Here is a 13,819-nt window from a genome sequence, read left to right as displayed (position 1 = left end):
GGCATATAGCATATGTAGCCTATTGTCATGGCAGTGCTTGGTTAGGTGATTTTTTAAAGATGGCAATGGTAGTCACCAGAAAGAAAGGGACACTTGAACGTCAGAAGAAGGATAAGTATGATACTGACCGCCTTGCGCTAGATGAACTATCAAGTGAAGCGTCAATCTGTGTTGTACCTATCATGCAGCTCTTAAAGCTCTAAAACTGTCAAAGTCCTTTTGCAGTTAAAAGGCAAACCTATTTGGAAGCAATTTGTTACTGGCCATTCTGCTGAAGTGGCAGCCTATGGTCGTGGCAGGCTGTTGATTAGGTTATTTCATAAGATGGAACTGGTAGTCGCCAGAACAAATAAGGAGGGAAGGGACACCTTGAACATAAAGTTGACCACCTACTTGGAGTACAGAACAAGCATCAATGTATTATGAAATCAGAAAATACCCTACGTTTTATTGAAATTCAAAGTATACAATGTTCAAAAGACGCAGAGGGAAGGTTACTTTGGGAAGTATTAAGAAGTTTTTAAAACTGAGAGTCAGAGTTTTCAGCTTTATAAAAGCCCATTTCTGAATAACTAGTCTCAGAAGAAAAAAGTGTTGCCTTTTAACTATTTGTGATTAATGTTAATTCTCTGTTTGTGCACAAATTTTTTTGTCAATTTGTCACTCACTCTCAGACTCTACGTCCAGATGCTCTGAGAAGTGAGAGCCCAAACCGCTAATAAATAGGTTTACAAGGGATGCTAAAAGCAAAGCCCAAAAGCTTCAAAATCAAAAGCCTGTCTCTCTCTCTCACAAGCTCTCTTGAGAGAAAAATAAAGCAAAAGCGCTCTCTCTCTCTCTCTCTCTCTCTGAGGATTCTATGTACTAATCCTTTATTAAGTACTTAAACTCATGGTTAAGACTTAAGAAACTGAACTGAACTCAAAGAAAGACTCAGAAGACTCTGTGTTTGATCGATTGATTGAAAGTGTGATACAAGGGCTCCTTATATAGGAGACGAAGAGACATAAATGAAAAGACACGTCTCATGGTGAAGAGACGCGACTTTAGACGTAAAGACACATCCTTTCTGCGAAGAGTTGCAACCATTGGGCGAAGAGTCGCACCTGTAGAGCGAAGGGGTGTGACCAGTTGTCCAAGGAGTGTGGCTTTTGGCGAAGAGGCACGTCTCTTGGGCGAAGGGGTGTGACCATCCAAGCGTAGGGGTCCTCCTTGGCATGGCACTTCGCGTATCTGCATCAATGAGTAAGTATTGTAATGTAGTTAAGTCACAAACGTGACATTCCCTCCCTCTTAAAATAAAACCCATGTGTCAAATGAAAGTTTGCCGTTTGTCGAAGAATTCTTGGAGGAGGTGAGGGTATTGTTGGATTTCTTTATCAGTTTGATAAGTAGAATCTGACTCATCTAAGTCCATCCACTTAACAAGAAATTCAGTTATGATCTTTTGTTTAGTTTCTTTTTGACGAACATTGAGAATCTTCTCTGGGACAAGAATAATATGTTCATCTTTAATTTTGGCACATAAGAAGATAAGTCTGCAACAGGCGAATCTCCTTGAATATACTGTTTGAGCCAGGAAATGTGAAAAGTTGGATGAATTTTTCCCCATGAAGGCGGAAGTTCCAACTTGTAGTTGAGAACTGAATTCTTCTTGATGATCTTTAAAGGTCCATAGAAGCGAGGTTGCAATTTTGGGAAGACTGACTTCATTGTTTTATAGCGATGAGGTCCTACATACAGTAAGACCAAGTCACCTTCTTTAAATTCTGCATATCGACGATGCTTATTTGCCTGCTTCTGATAACCTTGTTGAACATGTAGCAATTTATCTCGAATCTTTAGAAGGACATCTTGCATTTCTTGAACCAATTGATTTGCTAATGCTACTTTGTGTTGGAGAACAAAGTTCGTAGGCACAAGATGAGTATGTCCATATGTTGCTTGAAATGGTGTCATTCGAGTTACCGAATGAGGAGAGTTATTATAAGCAAACTCCACAAGTGGCAAATAATCCTCCCAAGATGCTAATTGAGTCTGAATGTAATGTCGAAGAACCTCTTCTAAAATTTGGTTCACTCTTTCTGTTTGACCATCTGTTTGAGGATGGTAGGCTGAACTAAACAATAAAATGGTGCCAAGAGACTTGAATAGTGATGTTCAGAAATGTCTTGTAAACTATGGATCTCTATCGGATATGATGGATTTTGGTAATCCATGCAATCTGAAAATATGTTGTACGAACAATGTTGCAACATCCGGAGCAGAAATTGTTTTCTTGCAAGGTATAAAATGCACCATTTTGGAAAATCGATCAACTACCACAAGAATTTGAGCATTGCCTTTAGGGGATCGAGGCAAAGTGGTAATAAAATCCATGCTGATACTTTCCTATCTTTCTTTAGGCACGGGTAAAGGTTGAAGTAAACCTTGAGGTAACTATCGAGAAGCTTTCATGATTTGACATGAGTGACAAGCTTTCACAAACTTAACATCTGCTTGCATCTGCGGCCAAGAATATGTTGCTGACAAAAGCCGATATGTTTGTAGTCCACGAATGGTTTAAAGAAGGGTTGTTGCAAGTAAGCAGTGGGTGATGTTGTCCGTTTCTGCTTCTTTTTCTCGCAACATAATCAAGGCTGTTGCACAATCACGCTTCGAACCAAACGCTTAACTTGTAAAGCTGAGACCAAGGTGATAGGCTTTGCATTAAAAAGACCTCGAAGTTCCACTTCTCGATGATCATGATAAAGCCCAATGGAATGATCTTTGAAACTGATGACAGGATCATATTGATACAGCCAAGATTGACCAAGAATCATGTCGTAGTGCGATAAGGGCATTACTGCAAAGCTTAACTGATCCTAGTAATCCTGAATTTGAAATTGTAACTGTTGAAGTTTCCTGTTGTAGTTTATAAATGAACCATCTGCAAGTTCCACTTGAAAAGCTTCCAAACTCTGTTGGGTTGGTAGGTGAAGCTTGCTGACTAAAGAAGTGCTGACAAAATTTGTGGAACATCCACTATCTATGAGCACATTGATTGGATGTTGACCAATGAAACCAAGAAGACTGAGCACCTGGTTAGAAAGATCAATAGGAACTGAGGTGTGATTGTGGGCATTTAGCATTAAGGCGCTAACCACTCTCGATACTCTAATCGCACGAACTGCTTGTTTGCCTTTGTCCTTTATAGGAGGTGGACAGTGTTCTGAATCTGTACATGACTCCATATTTGAATTTTGCCGTATATTTGAAGGGTTTGGACGCTTCGGGCATGCATACCACCTGTGTGATCCACCACAAATTGTGCACAATCCTGTGCTGCTGGACTGAGAGGTGGAGGGAGCTGATGAAGAGGCTTGTTGCTCTCCTGAACCATTACGACGGCTGTTACGTCGGCGGTCGGACCGAAATTGTCCTCAATTCCGATTGTTGTTGCTGGAAGAGGAACCGTTATATGAAGTTGTTGCTTGTCCAGAAAACCGAGGCCGAAAAGACTGCTGTCTAGAAAATTGTTGTCCAGAAGACTGAGGTTGCTGTAGTGAGCGCTTATTAGGATTAAAGTTGCTTGGGTGACCACGTTGAGGAAAGCGGCCACTAGTTGAAGACAGATTGCCCATAAATGAGGTCCGTGTTGGATGGCGATTATCTCCAGCCGTTCGACATAAGCAATGGCAGCATCCAATGTAGTTGGGTTAAACTTTTGCACATCATCCTTCAAGTTGGGTTCTAGTTCGTCAATAAAACTGTGCAGTTTATCCGAGGAACTGAGGGTCTCTATCTCTAGAGTTAGCCTTTGGAACTTTGTGATATACGCGGCCAAGGAACTTGTTTGGTTCAGGCGGCGGAGAGTAGACCGGGCATGAAAGTCCGCATTCGCAAGTTTAAATGCTTTGCGAATGGAGCGCCGGAAATTTGTCCCATGAAGGGGTGCGTTTACCGTCAGCAACTCTTCGTTGCCACCACAGGAATGCTGTACCTTTCAATAATGAACTGGCTAATGCAACTTTCTTACTTTCCACCAAGTCCGTATTGGACAGGTAGACCTCCATCTTAAATATCCATTGGTCTAGCACGCGCTTGTCGCGGCGACCATTGTATGGTTGTGGCAGCTTAACATCGAGCTTCTTTTTCGGTGCGGAATTAAATTTTTTATAAATAAGCTGTAATTCAGTATTGTCTACCTCTGTTGTAGGATCTGGTTCGCCTTCGTGTGCGTCCACTGAAGCTTCTGAAGAAGAGGGTGTAGTAGCAGAAGGGTTTGCTCGAGAAGAAGTGTGTCTCAAGTTTTCTCTGTGGCATCTGCTCCAAACGAGTATTGAGGGAAGCAAGACTTGTTGTAAAAGTCTGTTGTAAAGCTTCCATTTGTTCCTTGAGGAGAGCAAGCATCTATGCCTGCTGGCCATCTTCTTCTGCTTGGGACATGGTTCTGTCTCATAGAGAGTATTGAGGAGACACTGGAGAAGTATGAGGCATGTAGACATGAGAAGCTGGTTCTAACGATTCGCCAAGCTTTGCTAGGAAGTCGGTATCGAAGTTCGAATCCTCGAGATCCTCGATCTCTTCCACTGGAGGTGTCTCTGCTGGAGCGGGCGACAGAGGAGTGTACTCCGGAATGTGTAACTCGCTGTGAACACGTACCAGGGGCTGGAGGGATATAATATTGTTGACAACGTCCACTCTGCACTCTGCGAGTGAGTAGGCAAGATGGGGGTGGCGCCCAAGGATAAACTCGTATGTTGAAGGTGCTGAGAGTCGCAGGTGAGAAAAATATGCCACACCACCCAAGTTTGGAACTGTGTCTTGTGGCGGTGGGTGACGTAAAGTAAATAATCCTACTGGACCGGCACGGCCTGTGGCGCGGGAACAGGTGCAGGGACGGGTTCTGGAATGTCCGGAATAATAATGACCTCTGCTGCGGGTGCGGCCAATTGTTCGGGCTCTGGAGTATCGGAAATAAGAATTACCTCGGGTGTCGGGAGCGGGTGCGTCAGCAAAATTGCGTTGGGAATCTCGTCTATGTACGAGAGATAAGGCACGGGCATCCAGAATTTATCGCCATCCATCGCGTGCGTGAAGCCGATGCAAGCAAATTGCCAACGTTGGAAGAGGAAATCCACCACCCGCGGGAGAGAAGATAATCTGGATTCGTGAGTTGCGCCATCAGTTACTTACGCTGCTGGTCTTTTGGTTTATTTTTTAAAAGTTGAAGCCTTTGCACACTAAGAATTAAATTGGTCCTGGCTAAATTGGTCCTGGCCCAATTTTAAAGTGGCCAACCAATTTATTAATGGCCTTATAATTTGACCATCAGCATAAAAATGACAACGCTGGCTGCACAAAAGAATTCGAAACGCTACTGAGAGGCAGCGGTAGCGCGTGTTACCAAACGGTGCATCTGCCAGGGCTGGGGCTCTTAAGGGGTGCGACTCATCATCGCCAAGGGGTGCGAGGCAGGAAGCTCCAGCGCATGGAAGATTGAAACGCAAGGGGTGCATCCCTTCAGAGAAGTGCATGCCAGGGGTGCAGCCGGTATGCCATAGCACCCATCTCTTTCTTCTGTCTTTTGCTTGACTTATTTATACGTAGAAGAGAAGATTACCTCATGCTGGATTGTATTTTGTCTATCGTTCTTTTACTTCCATGCAACTCTGGGAAGGGGGGGGGGGGGGGGGAAGAGGGTAGTGGCAAGGGTGAGAGGCTCACAACCTTCGGGTCCCGGGAAAAATTTTGCTCTGATACCACTGTGAGGATTGTATGTACTAATCCTTTATTAAGTACTTAAAACTCATGATTAAGACTTAAGAAACTGAATTGAACTCAAAGAAAGACTCAGAAGACTCTGTGTTTGATTGATACAAGGGCTCCTTATATAGGAGACGAAGAGACATAAATGAAAAGACATGTCTCATGGTGAAGAGACGCGACTTTAGACGTAAAGACACATCCTTTCGGCGAAGAGTTGCAACCATTGGGCGAAGAGTCGCACTCGTAGAGCGAAAAGGTGTGACTAGTCGTCGAAGGAGTGTGACTTTTGGCGAAGAGGCACATCTCTTGGCCGAAGGGGTGTGACCATCTAAGCGCAGGGGTCCTCCTTGGCATGGCACTTCGCGTATCTGCATCAATGAGTAAGTATTGTAATGTGGTTAAGTCACAAACGTGACACTCGCTTTCTCTTTTTCTCAAATTGCGTAGCCAAAAGCAGATGAAGCTGTCGCAAATTGCCCTGCTTTATTCTGTACGCTGCTGCCACGTGTCAGCTCAGCGTGTTGCGCCGGAATTCGCGGGCTTGTCCGTACGGCAGTGCCACATGAGCATTCAATCGGGTTTCGTGGGCCTGTTCCATGCCAGCATCGGGCAGCCATGTATGTGTACAGGGTGGCCACGTCACCAGTTTGTGACATATCCCTCTTGAAAGCATTGTAATCGCCCTCGATTATGTAACAAACTGCTGACGTGTCAAAGCCTAAAGAATGGAGCCAACTTATAGATGTGGCCGAGGGGCCTAAACCCTAATTTCTACCAGAAACCCTAATTGCCTAAACCTAATTTCTGCGAGAAACGCTAATTGTTGAAACCCTAATTCTTGAAAACCTAACCCTAAAACCTACAAACCCTAATTTTGGTAACCCTAACCTAAAACCTACAAACCCTAATTTTGAAAACCCTAACCCTAAAGCTGTAGAAACCCTAACCCTAACCCTAACCCTAAGGGCAGCAAGCAGATTCTCGCGTTTTGCACTGGCTGATGACATGGCAGGCTGTACGGATTTCCGTGATTTACGCTGACAGCTTTTTGGCTTTGCTTTTGGACCATATGCTTTTAAGATTGAAGGCTTTTCACTGTAATTTCTTTTTAGGCCAAGGGCCTTTAAATATGAGGTTAGGGCTCATTCTCTGGCATGCTTCCTGGCAAAGGTGCAGAGTCTGGAGTATCGACTTGTACTACGTTGATGCAATATAAAGAAATACCAAAAGGGGCGCCAAGGTTTGGGGCCAATACTCTCTGGGGTGGAATTTTGCCATTCCATGTCGCGTGTCGTCTCTCTCTCTTTCAGTTCAGTTGTTATTGAAGTGCTAAAAGCGTGTTCAGTCTGTTCTTTTCTATTGGCACATGGTGCCCGCCTTGTGACAATGGTATCAGAGCATCAGGCGTGTGCTTTTCTGAAAGCATACCTGTCCCACAAAAGAGCAGACAGAGCTTTATTTGAGGTATCTTCGTGCTCCGACCCCGGACTTATTAGCCACTCCCACCCTTACTTCATCGCGCATCGGGTGCTCTCCCGTTTTCACCGCTCATGTCTTACAGGGCATAAGCCAATTAAGATCATTTACAAGAGAAGGATCCAGATTTGTTTCAAGTCACTGTTTTTCTCAGAAGCAGTGCCATGCAGATGTTGATGCCTATAGCTACCAAGCCGCACACTCCAAGTACTTGGCAAGCTTTCAAGAAAAAAATAAAATTGTCTGAAGTTATATGGTTTCTGACATCTTCCTTCGGAGTGTAACTTTTGGCAGAGTGGGGTATCCTGAAATGCTTGCCATGGAAACCCTAGCAGATTATAACTTGAAATTCCTCGACATCTCTTAATAGATGTGTCTTCACGAGCAGATGACCTTGGAGGTTTAGTGCGATTGCTATCTTGGGACTACTATCGCCGCCAAAGCAACATTGTATGTCCAAGAGTTGACGGACCATGCTGTGCTCGGCTACGACCTTATGGAAGGAACCTAACCCTAATTTTTGGTGCAGGTTTCAAAATGGAAAGTCAGATGACTTTTCGAGCTCGATTGATGTCGAGATTGCTTTTTAAGTTTGAGTTCTGTTTGATCTTGTTTGGTAACCCTGTTTGGAATTTGTTTAAAATGGATGGTATTTGTTTTGAACTTGTTTTGATGCCGATTTGAATTGTTTGACTCTGGTTTGATATTGGTTTCAATGATTGGTGATTTTACTCCCGGGTGGAGAAGTGACAAATACTATTTTGGTATTGTTTGAACCTCGGAACGACGCAGGCCGATGCTTGGGAAGCGTTTCGTTGTATGTTTGAAAACCTCCGAATGACGCAGGCCGATACCTGGGGAGCGTTTGGTTGTATGCTTGTAAAATAATTGTTGTTGTGACTCCCGGCCCTGACCTGGATGGTTATGCGGGAGGAGTATTAAGAAGTCTGAGCAGTGGTTACTCTCAACACCTCCAAACGACGCAGGCTGCGGTTTGGTTGTAAAAGGCCTCTATATCTCCTGGCCCGGACCTTTTTAGGTTATGCGGGAGGAGTGATGAGGGAGTCCTTGAATATCTCCCGGCCCGGACCTTGTTAGGTTATGCGGGAGGAGTGTTCATCGGTGGCTTTATGTTTCTATGTCTTGTAACATGCATATGTGAGCATTTGTGTCGCATTGTGATGTGCCAACTACTGAATATTCCTAATTGGATGAGATTGCCTGGGTATGTAATTTTAGTGCATCAAGACACCCATGGAAGATCAGTACGGTCTGGGTGTGATGGCTAATTTTACTACGCCGGAATATCAAGAGTTCCGTTCTGGACGAAAGGAGAAGCTAACTCCTCGATCAAAACAGGCGAAAGGAGAAGCTAACTCCTTGATCAAAAGAGCAGAAAGGAGAAGCTAACTCCTTAATCAAAACAGCCGAAAGGAGAAGCTAACTCCTTGATCAAAACAGTCGAAAGGAGAAGCTAACTCCTTAATAAAAAGAGCAAATTGATTGTCCCTCAGAAATTCTTGAGCTAACTTGAAGGTTTTGCAGATATGCTGTAATCGCGGACGATTACTCTCTTTCAAGAAGGGGAGATGTAACAAACTGCTAACGTGTCAAAGCTTAAAGAATGGAGCCAACTTACAGATGTGGCCGAGGGGCCTAAACCCTAATTTTTGCTAGAAGCCCTAACTACCTAAACCCTAATTTTTGCCAGAAACCCTAACTGTTGAAACCCTAGTTTTGAAAACCCTAACCCTAAAACCTGCAAACCCTAATTTTGGAAACCCTAACCCTAAATCTTGTAAACCCTAATTTTGGAAACCCTAACCCTAAAACTGCAGAAACCCTAACCCTAACCCTAAGGGCAGTTTTTGCACTGGTTGATGATGTGGCAGGTTGTACGGATTTCCGTGATTTACGTTGGCAGCTTTTAGGCTTTGCTTTTGGACTAGATGCTTTTAAGTTTGAAGGCTTTTCACTGTAATTGCTTTTTAGGCCAAGGGCCTTTAAATATGAGGTTAGCGCTCATTCTCTGGCTTGCTTCTTGGCGAAGGTGTAGAGTCTAGAGTACCGGCTTGTACTATGTTGATGCAATGTAATGAAATACCGAAAGGGGCGCCAAGGTTTGGGGCCAATACTCTCTGGGGTGAAATTCTGCCACCCCATGTCGCGTGTCGTCTCTCTCTCTTTCAGTTCAGTTGTTATTGAAGTGCTAAAAGCGTGTTCAGTCTGTTCTTTTCTATTGGCATGTGGTGCCCGCCTTGTGACAGATTACGCCTGCAAAACAAACGGAAGCAGACACTGACTGTTAGTACTGACGCACTAGAAACACACATCTAGCACATGTACCAATCGAGAGTCACATCATACGACATCACAGGACATCACTTAACATCACAGGACATCACATGACAAATCACATTCAACGTTCATTCGGATCTTAGACCATGATTTATCGGCAACGCAATTAGCAATCGCATCTAGATCCACTCAGGACCTCATAGATGCCCGATTGACTAATCCCTATTGTAACCATGTCTATTGAGATCATTCAGACCGAAATGCTGCAGTCATTTCGTCTATCAGTTCCTGCACTTAAACAAGTCAAGAACAAGTCAGTATCATATTATCGGGAATTCCATTTCATAAAGTCATTAGAGTAGAATACTGTCAGCTCTCAGTCTCTCTGAAGCTCAAAGAGACAATAGTGACTCTAGTATCAAAACTTGAGGCATCTGTTGACAAAGGAGCGGAGTAACTCCCCTCTTGTGCATACCCATTGTACCAAATTTCCGGCCAAGCTGAATTTGGGGTTCCAATTGGAATAGACTATGCTAAACCAAAAGCTTCAAGGTAAATGTTAGGATTCTAGGTGTTAATCCTTATTTAAGTACTTAAAAACTCATGATTAAGACATGAGAAACTTGAACTGAACTTAGAAACAAGACTCAGAAGACTTTGTGTTTGATTGATTGACGACTTGTTGAAAATTGAGTACAATAGGCTCTTTATATAGGAGACAAAGAGACACTAGTGAAAAGGCATGTCTCATGGTGAAGAGACATGACTTAAGACGTAAAGACACATCCTTTCAGCGAAGAGCTGTAACTATTGGGCGAAGAGTCGCACCCGTAGAGCGAAGGGGTGTGACCAGTCGTCGAAGGAGTGTGGCTTTTGGTGAAGAGGTATGTCTCTAGAGCGAAGAGTCGTGACCATCCAAGCGTAGGGGTTCTCCTTGGCATGGCACTTCGCGTATCTGCAACTAGGAGTAGATGTAATATTGCAACATAGTCACAATCGTGACATTCCCTCCCTCTTTAAATAAAACCCAGGGTAGTTGTAGAAACTCCGGGAGAAGTAAATGTATTGTTGTTGTGCTTCTGCATCGAAAGCTCTTTCTGTTAAGTCCCATTTCACGGCACTGTTATTGACCATGATTATTTTGCCAAATTGAAAATTGATCATATCTAACTTGATAAGTGTCTTTGTCAAAGTCATTTGTAACTTTGAGCTTTGTCCAATAAAAGATTGAATCTGTATCTGCTTCGAGTGAAATTATTGGTAAACTGACTTGAGTTTTCTGTTGAGTGATGACCACTGGTTGGAAATCTGTAAGGTTTTCCATTGGTTTGTCTGCACAGTAAAATCCTCCTGAAGGGATGTTGTAGACTGAGACAGAGTAGTGTTTTGAGGTATATCCATCAGTGAAGGTTTATCTGTGGGTGTCCAAATATTCAATTGCAGCGAGACTGAAGTCGTGCTGCAAGATTCTGTATCTGTTTTGTCCTTTGCACCATTGAAGGTAAGGAGTGGAATCTTCAAAGTTTGAAGAACTATCATTCACATAGCATCTGGTATCTGTTTAGAGACAAAGATTGTATTCTGCAAGGGCGGTGACGAGGCGAAATTTCCTGCCTGGGTCATGGCCAAAGGAGTTATGTGCTTGCTGGTTGTCACATGAAAAATGAAATCTTCTGAATCTTCAATTGTTTCAGTGGGTATTAAGGCTTTCCAATTGAGAAGGGGGAGGTCGAGGGAGTTGTTGCCTCTTAGACCTTTGAATGATCCTCTTACACAAGGAAAGGATCAATAAATCTTTGACTTGACCACGATCAGTTGACCACGATCAGATAAGAAAGACTTAAATGTAGGGCATGGCTCGCGAGGGGGAACTTGTCCGGCGTCGCGGCATTCACGACCGAGTACTCGACTAGGGTCGGATATATGTGCCACTAAGTAAGCCCATCTTGATATTGCTGATGATCTGTTGGAAGCTTCATGTTGCTGCTTTTGTTGCTGACGATTTGCATAAGAAGTTGGTTGCTAAGAACTTTAACATTTCCAAGAATATTCATGCTGAGACTTTTGCTGCTCGCACGAAGGTACTTTGTGTCTAGTTGTCGCTGAGAAACCATGCTTTGGGTGAGAAAATTTGAGTTCCAAAGGCTTTTGTTTGAGTGGTTCTTTCTGGTCGACCACTGAAGCTTCGGAAAAAGATGGCGGAGAAGCAACATTAATTGTTCGAGAAGCAGTAGGACGACTCCGAGAAGCGGTTTGCATTTGCATATGATCCAAGCGAGAGTGAATCGATGCAAGGCTTGATGAAATTGTTGCCATCTCCTTTTTGAAAACTGCTATCGGATCTTTGGTAATATATTGTCGTCGCCATCTTGTCTCCATCGCCGATTATTTAACAATAGCTACTGGGAGAAGAGAGTGTGCTGAACCATTGTTGGGTTGTGCTCGTCTGCAAATCAGGCACCAAGGGGGTAGAGAAACCATGTTGTGGGCTAAGGTGGGTGATTGCCAATATCCGGGGTACTGGGACTTGCAAATCTGCTGAACCCACGCTGGGTTTTGTTTTCCAGATTCGTTGCTGCCACAAAAGCTTACGCTGGCTGAATTCGTGGGGATGCTGAATTTTCCTTACGCTGCCTTCTTTTTATGGAAGCGCTGGCTGGATTGTACGCTTTTGTTAAACGCTGGTTGGCTGACGTTGTTTTTAAAACTTTTGGTACCAAGAGGGTGTCCACTTGCAACTATTGGGCGGCCGGCCAAACCCTTTAATAAATTAATGGGTGGCCAGTTAAAAACTCCAACGCTGGTTGATTTAATAAAAAACGTTACGCTGCTGCCTTGCCTTGCGTAGAATTATTTGCCGCTTGATGAATTGCTGGCGCTTGGAGATTCCAACCCTTGGAGAATCTGGCTGCCGCTTGAAGATTGCAACGCTTGGGAGAAGATGCGATGCGAGTAGTCTCCAACGAAATGCAACCGAGTGATTCAGCCAGCCTGGGTCGACACCAGCATGCAAGGGGGAATCTGCAGCCACCACTCCATCTCTTTCCGGGTAAGCAATTGCTCGCAAATCAGCCACCAAAGGGTGCGTGCGTGTTTGGATGAGATTGCGGGAGAGGGTTACATCAGGGGGTTAAACACCGGCATCGCAATCTGCAATCCATCTTTCTTCTGCTTCCATGCAACCCTGGGAAGGGCGGGAGAGGGTAGCGGCGAGGGTGAGAGGCTCACAACCTTCGGGTCCTGGGAAAATTTTGTGTTGTGATACCATTGCAAGGATTCTAGGTGTTAATCCTTAATTAAGTACTTAAACTCATGATTAAGACTAGAAACTTGAACTGAACTTAGAAACAAGACACAAAAGACTCTGTGTTTGATTGATTGATGACTTGTTGAAAACTGAGTACAACAGGCTCCTTATATAGGAGATGAAGAGACACTAGTGAAAAGGCATGTCTCATGGTGAAGAGACATGACTTTCGGGGTAAAGACACATCCTTTCAGCAAAGAGCTGCAATCATTGGGCGAAGCTTCGCAACCGTAGAGCGAAGAGGTGTGACCAGTCGTCGAAGGAGTATGGCTTTTGGCGAAGAGGTATGTCTCTAGAGCGAAGAGTCGTGACCATCCAAGCGTAGGGGTTCTCCTTGGCATGGCACTTCGTGTATCTGCAACTAGGAGTAGATGTAATACTGCAACATAGTCACAATCGTGACAGTAAAGTTTCACAATCTGAGGAGTATCTGCTAGGTCCTCCTCCTCCATCCACTTCGCATCCAATGCAGGACAGTTCTTGAGTTTAACCAAGAACCGCCTTCTCACTTTACCCTAAATCTTCTTGTCCTTATGTGCCAATATTTGTTCTGGAACAAGGATCTCCTCGTTTTCTTCTACTTCGGGTTGCTCATCAGGCTCCCCATCTTCGAGCACATCGCCTTTAAAAGGCCTTAGGAGACTCATATGAAAAGCATTGTGAATCCTCCAAGTTTCGGCTAGCTTGAGTCGGAAGGAGACATCATTTATCTTTTCGGAGATCTGGAAAGGTCCTTAGTAGCGCATATTAAGCTTTGGAAAAAGCCTCTCCTTTCCCTTTTTCTTTCTTAGGTGTACCTTCTATAAACGTAAGAGCACCCAATTGTTCTCCTTCAATTTTAAATCGCGACGATGGCGATCCGCTGCCTTTTTTTGTCTTTCTTGAGATTTTTGCAAAGCCTCGCAGACCTTGGCAAAAGCCATGTCCAAGTCGCGGGTGTAATTATCGGCTTCAAAAATCTCATCTTTCGTGCTTAGGAAGGGTGGA

General features: G+C 44.0%; 1 protein-coding gene across 3 annotated transcripts in view; it reads left to right on the top strand.

Moving 5' to 3' along the window:
• LOC147449730 (uncharacterized) overlaps positions 1–13,819 on the top strand; it is a 109,745-nt gene that overhangs the window by 73,397 nt on the left and 22,529 nt on the right. The window lies entirely within an intron of this gene.

The sequence above is a fragment of the Adiantum capillus-veneris genome, chromosome 10, assembly GCF_014529385.1.
Source record: "Adiantum capillus-veneris isolate H3 chromosome 10, ASM1452938v2, whole genome shotgun sequence".
Taxonomy (NCBI): domain Eukaryota; kingdom Viridiplantae; phylum Streptophyta; class Polypodiopsida; order Polypodiales; family Pteridaceae; genus Adiantum; species Adiantum capillus-veneris.
Note: the sequence above shows the minus strand (reverse complement) of the source record. Positions and strands in the feature narration are given on the sequence as shown.